The 6,277-nt window shown below is 50.8% G+C and overlaps 1 long non-coding RNA gene across 1 annotated transcript in view; it reads right to left on the bottom strand.

Annotated features, from left to right (window-relative positions):
• The window catches only part of LOC112628786, a 4,241-nt gene extending 1,881 nt beyond the window's left edge, over positions 1 to 2,360 (bottom strand). Inside the window, exon 1 of the long non-coding RNA XR_003120482.1 lies at positions 2,224 to 2,360. This is a non-coding gene — a long non-coding RNA (uncharacterized LOC112628786). The remainder of the gene's footprint in view (positions 1 to 2,223) is intronic.
• Between the last annotated feature and the right edge of the window lie 3,917 nt (positions 2,361 to 6,277).

Genomic DNA, 6,277 nt, shown 5'->3' with positions numbered 1-6,277 from the left:
TTTTTTTTTTTTTTTTTTTTTTTTTTTTGAGACGGAGTCTCGCTGTGTCTCCCAGGCTGGAGTGCAGTGGCGTGATCTCCTCACTGCAAGCTCCGCCTCCCGGGTTCACGCCATTCTCCCGCCTCAGCCTCCCAAGTAGCTGAGACTACAGGCGCCCGCCACCACGCCCGGCTAGTTTTTTGTATTTTTAGTAGAGACGGGGTTTCACCATGTTAGCCAGGATAGTCTCGATCTCCTGACCTCGTGATCCACCCGCCTCGGCCTCCCAAAGTGCTGGGATTACAGGCTTGAGCCACCGCGCCCGGCCGTTTTTTTTTTTTTTGAGACGGAGTCTCGCTCTGTCACCCAGGCTGGAATGCAGTGGCGCGATCTTGGCTCACTGCAAGCTCCGCCTCCCGGGTTCATGCCATTCTCCTGCCTCAGCCTCCCGAGTAGCTGGGACTACAGGCGCCCGCCACCATGCCCGGCTACTTTTTTGTATTTTTAGTAGAGACGGGGTTTCACCATGTTAGCCAGGATGGTCTCATTCTCCTGACCTTGTGATCCACCTGCCTCGGCCTCCCAAAGTGCTGGGATTACAGGAGTGAGCGACCATGCCCAGCCTTTTAGCTTATCTTGAAATCCACCAGCCTGCCTTCCTGTTCATGGCACGAGCAGTGATTTCAGTGAAACCATCATGACATTCTTGTTCCACTAGACTCTGATCACAGCAGTGATGTCTCTGTATTGTTAACAACACCCTGTACCGTCCCTCAAGTACTGTACCTTTGTGCTTGCACACGTGTTACTAACTAGAGCCTCACGATCCTATGGTGCTATTTTTATTGGTGCAAAATGAAACCCTCTCAGTTGACCATGGCTTGATATGATCAGAATGCAGGAAAAGAGCCTCAATGGCAATACTATTGTTCTTTTTTCATTTCAGAGTCAAATGTATATATTTTCCATTAGTTAACTTGCATTACATACTGTACCCATGGTATTTTTGTTTTACTTTCTTTTTGGTGCTGGTTTTGAAAGGAAAAAAAAAAAAAACAGAAGACAAACATTGGATGCCATTATACATGAAAAATTAATCATTTCATTGGAAGCAAGTTGAATATGTGTAATAAAATGTTTTTCCATAATGGTTTTAAGCTGTCTGTGAAGTAAAAGACGAAAGCCAGTCCTCAGGGCTGACGGGGAGGCTGTGTCCTTCCCCACTGTGGCGGTCACCTGGCTTGCCAGGGACTTGGCTGCGGGGAGCCTGCTGGCCACAGCTGGAGTTGGTGTCAGAGGTCACTGGGAAATGCAGTTCTGAGGGATGGCTGCATCTCCATGAGCGAGTGCTAACAAATCATTCAGTCCTGGCCTCATCCCTTTGTGGTTGCAAAACCCTGGGTGGGGACATGAGGGTCTGACAGTTGTGCTGGGAGCCTGTGCATCTGATGTAGAGCAGCTACTTCACTGGCAGAGCAGCCCAGGCTCCAAGACCTGTGCTGCAGAGTGCAGGCCCTGGCCATGCTGGCCAGAGAGCCATGCTCAACTCTCCACCCGCTACCCCCACCCCACAACCCTGCCAACAGCCCTCACAGCTTCCCTCCGCCAGCAGATGTGACGGCAAGTCACGGCCCCGCACATCCCCCAGCACTGCGGACAGGACAGGAGTGCCACACCACCACCACAGTGGGAACAACCACAGCCATTTGGATGCCATCTGGGCCTGACATGGAACACACATGTCACAGCTTACAGGGATGGGGAGTCCATCTCCTCCCGGAGTCAGGAGAAACCTCCACACCCACAACCTTAGAGCCCTCTATTAAGACTAAAGCAGGCCAGGCGCAGCAGCTCACACCTGTAATCCCAGAACTTTGGGAAGTTGACATGGGAGGATCACTTGAGGCCAAGAGTTGATCAGCCTGGGCAAAATAGTGAGACCCCTGTCTACTAAAGTTAGCTGGGTGTGGTGGCATACTCCTGTAGTCCCTTCTCAGCTACTCAGGAGGCTGAGGCAGGAACATCACTCGAGCCCAGTAGTTGGAGGCTGCAGTGAGCTGTGATTGTGCCACTGTACTCCAGCCTGGACAACACAGCAAGACCCTATCTAAGAAAAGAAAAATGGAGTAGCACCCAGAAATCTCACTAACGAAATAAATAATTTGACAGACAACATACTGGCCACAGCCCCCTGGTCACTGGAAAACCCGTGGTTTGTGTTAATTCTTGAGAACCATCGCCCACCTGCCTCCAGGACGTGGAACCCTCCCGTCCTTCCTCCGTTCTGCCCTCTCTGGCGGGTTGGCTTTTAACAGCCCTGTTTGCATGGGATTTCTTCATGTTCTGCTTCGATTCCTGGATGGCCCAGTGATTCCGGTTTGTTAGATGAAATTGACAAGCTCTCCATCAGCAAGTGTTGAGTGGGCATCTGTCAGGGACCAAGCGCTTCCTAGAACCGCAGAGAATGCAAAGGAACAGAAGTCCTACTCAGGAGCCCACAGCCGTCCTACTCAGGAGCCCACAGCCCCACAGGGCAGAGAAGCCTGGAGATGCACAGAGCTGGGAATGAGCCAGAGGAGCACAGCTCCGAAGAGAGAAAGGTCAGGATGTCCTCTGTGGGTTTGTTCACTGACCTGGACACAGACTAGAAGGGCTGGGGTTGGAAGCTTTTACTGCAGCGCCCTCTCTGTGTAAAAGGTCTCAGCAAAAGCCCTTGCATTTCTGCTTCCAGGTACAAACCCACCTGCATGAGTCCACCTTCTCTGCCTGACAAGGAAGCAGTGCCCAGCCCTCCTGGAAAGCCAGCCCTCCCACCATCACTTGACATCCCCCCCCCACCACCCCAGCAGCACTCCACACACCTCCTCACCTCTGGTCATGAACTCCCCTGGTTTTCACCCTCTGCTCTGCACTAACGCTCTTCTTGACAGGTCACCAATGACTTCATGGCATCAGGTTGTGTGGACATCCTAGTGTCCTGTTCCCCAGCTCCCAGCAGCCCTCCCCTTTGACACAGCCCCTCTGCAGCACCACCCACTGCTGACTTTCCTCCCCTCTCCCCGCCATCTGGCTAGTGATGAAGTGCCCCAAGCTCAGCCCTCCACCCTTTTCTATATACTTTCTCCCTAGGTCATATTACCTGGACTCAAGACTTTCTAAACCACGTACACCCTGTTCTTTTCCAAGTGAACATTTTGGGCCCTGACAGCCACCCCGGCCCACCTCTGTACTCACGCGTGACTCTCCACGTGCATACTCAATCCCCCGGGAAGTTTGGGACTAAGATAGCGCTTCATAGTTGTCCTAAATCTGCAATTTGAGCAGGGGGTTTGGGGAGGGCCACTCACCTCTGCTGGGGTGACTCAAAGGACAAGTAGAGACTGGAAGGGTCAGAAAGGCTGTGGTCTTGCACCTGTGGCCGCTGATGCCAGCTGCCAGTCAGAACTTGAGCTAGGACCATCAGCCGGGACACCTGCAAGGGGCCTAAGGGATGGTGGGATTTTGGTGGCAAACATCCCGAGAGTGAGCTGCACAACCTCTTGTGACAACTCAAAATTTCCACAGCATCACTCCCACCGTACTCTAAGAGCAAGGCAGGCACAAAGGCTCAGTTGAGTTTAAGGGCGGGGGGGGACAAAGCGTCTGCCTCTTGCTGGGGGTGGTGTCAGGGTTCTGGAAGAGCAGGTGGAGTGGAGAACATTGTTATGGCCATTTTTAGAAGATTCACACACATCCCCTGTATTCGTTGGGGTTCTCCAGGGAAACGGAACCAAGAGGATAGATAAGAGGAGATTTATTATGGGAATTGGCTCACATGATGATTGGAGGCCAAGAAGTCCTGCCATCTGCTGTCTGCCAGCGGGAGACTCAGGAAAGCTGCCACTGCAATTCAGTCTCAGTCCAAAGCCCGGAGAACCGGGAGTGCTGGGGGCAGAGGAGAAGACGGATGGTCCAGCTCCAGCAGAGAGCGCAGATTCACCCTTCCTCAGCCTCTCTGTTCTATTCGGGCCCTCTGCAGATTGGATGGTGCCCACCCACCTTGGTGAAGGTGGATCTTCTTTCCTCAGCCTATGGATTCAGACACTTATCTCTTCCAGAAACAGCCTCACAGACACTTCCGGAAATCATGGGCATCCCTTAACACAGGCAAGTTGATGTATAAAATTAACCTTCATACTCACACATACATGCAAAATACACTCACCCCTCCCCCACCTCAGCCCTAAAGTCTCATCTCCTTTCAGCATCAGGCTCAGGACTGCATCCCCTGAATCAGGTGCTGATGTGGCTCCTCCAGCGTGGCTCCCCAGGCACAGGTCCTTGAGCACTGGTTCTAAAAATCCCGTGAACTAAAGAGAGACATCCTCTTCCCTCCACTGAGAGGGTCAAGAGAAGATGGTGTCAACAGCATAAGACAACCACTGCAGACACTCCCTATTTTAAAAGGAGGGAAGGCACATGACAGGCACCGTCCAGCAGCTGATGTCCAGCCTGGCACATGGAGCCAGTTCCATTAGGCTCAGTCCTACTGCCAGGGAACGATTCTCCTTGGACTACCTCCAGGAGCCAAAGAGGCTTTTGGCATATTGTAATTCATTCTTAATGATGGGGAGGCATGATTCAATAAAGTATCCTTCCTTTTGGAGAGCATGTCCTGACACGCCCCCAGGTACTGGACTCCTACAAACTTCACCGGTAAAATGATCTTTCAGTCTGGGCACGGTGGCTCATGCCTGTAATCCCAGCACTTTGGGAGGCCGAGGCGGGTGGATCAGGAGATCAGGAGATCAGGACATCAAGACCATCCTGGCCAACATGGTGAAACCCCATGTCTACTAAAGATACAAAAATTAGCCGGGCGTGGTGGCATGCACCTGTAGTCCCAGCTACTTGGGAGGCTGAGGCAGGAGAATTGCTTGAACCCGGGAGGCAGAGGTTGCAGTGAGCTGAGATCGCACCACTGCACTCCAGCCTGGGTGACAGAGCGAGACTCCATCTCAAAAAAGAAAAAAGAAAAAAAAAAAAGGCCCTCAAATCTCCATGGGGCTTTTCTCCCCTAGCCTAGAGTCCATGTGTCCTACCACGGCCTCTAGTTAACTTGCCACTTCCTGCTCATCTGGTCTGATTAACGTGATGTCACAGATACAGTGGATCAGCCCAAGTTCTTGGGAGAGTCTTTACAATCCAGGCCCTCTCAGGCTATATCATAATAGAATTAACATCAGCCCCAGGGAAGACAAGTGGAAACTTGTGTCTGTCACACTTCCTTGGCCCCAACTCTTCCTTTCTAATATGGATGGAAATGAATGCCTCCCCCAGTCACTGACCATCTTCCTTGCATCTGAATCATGTTCATCTGCTCTAGCAAAGATATCACACCTGGCATGGCAGTTTGCGTGGGGCTCATTCTTGGATAAAATTGCAGTAGTCCACTGTGGTCAGAGAAGATCCACTCTGAATTTTGTAGAGGCCAGACTGAGGAATTGTGCGGAAATATGATGGGGACAACCACAGCAGCATCCTTTAGGTCTTTAAGAATGAGAATCAAATATGCTATTCTCACTGGGTTGCAACATCGCTATTGATTTACTGTCTTGCCTGGTGTCATGAGTGGTGCAAGATTAGAGATAACCAGGTCCACAAACATTTGTATCTTTCTACAGTGTCAGACTTTTACTGATGCCATTTCAATCACACAAGCCCAAAGTTCCCTGGAGTTCCCAAGTATGCAGTTCTCCTTAGTACTATCCATTCACTTGGTAGTCAGAGCCATGGGCACCGGGCTTAAGCCCCTCCAACAGGTCAGTCAATATTGCAAACCATGCATAATAGTACACATAGTCACTCACGCCTATAAGCCCAGCACTTTGGGAGGCCGAGGCAAGTGCATCAACTGAGGTCAGGAGTTTAAGACCAGCCTGTCCAACTTGGTGAAACCCCATCTCTACTAAAAATACAAAACTTAACCAGGCATGATGGCAGGTGCCTGTAGTCCCAGCTACTCTGGAGGCCAAGGCAAGAAAATCACTTGAACCTGGGAGGTGAAGATTGCAGTGAACAGAGATCACGCCACTACACTCCAGCCTGGGTGACAAAGGGAGACTCAGTCTCAAAAATAATAATAATAATAATAATATACATAGTCACTATATAAATGTTACAGATTAAACATTCCACAGTAAACAAAGTAACATTTAACATCAAGAGAAAAAGATTGAATTAACCAACCAGGCCAGAGGAAGTAAGACAAAAGGAGTCCTGGGCTGGGTTGGCTGGTCCATTGGTCTTGCAAGGAAGC

Source organism: Theropithecus gelada, chromosome 7b, assembly GCF_003255815.1.
Source record: "Theropithecus gelada isolate Dixy chromosome 7b, Tgel_1.0, whole genome shotgun sequence".
In the NCBI taxonomy this organism is placed as follows: domain Eukaryota; kingdom Metazoa; phylum Chordata; class Mammalia; order Primates; family Cercopithecidae; genus Theropithecus; species Theropithecus gelada.
The sequence above is the reverse complement of the archived record's forward strand: the minus strand, read 5'-3'. Positions and strand labels throughout refer to the sequence as shown.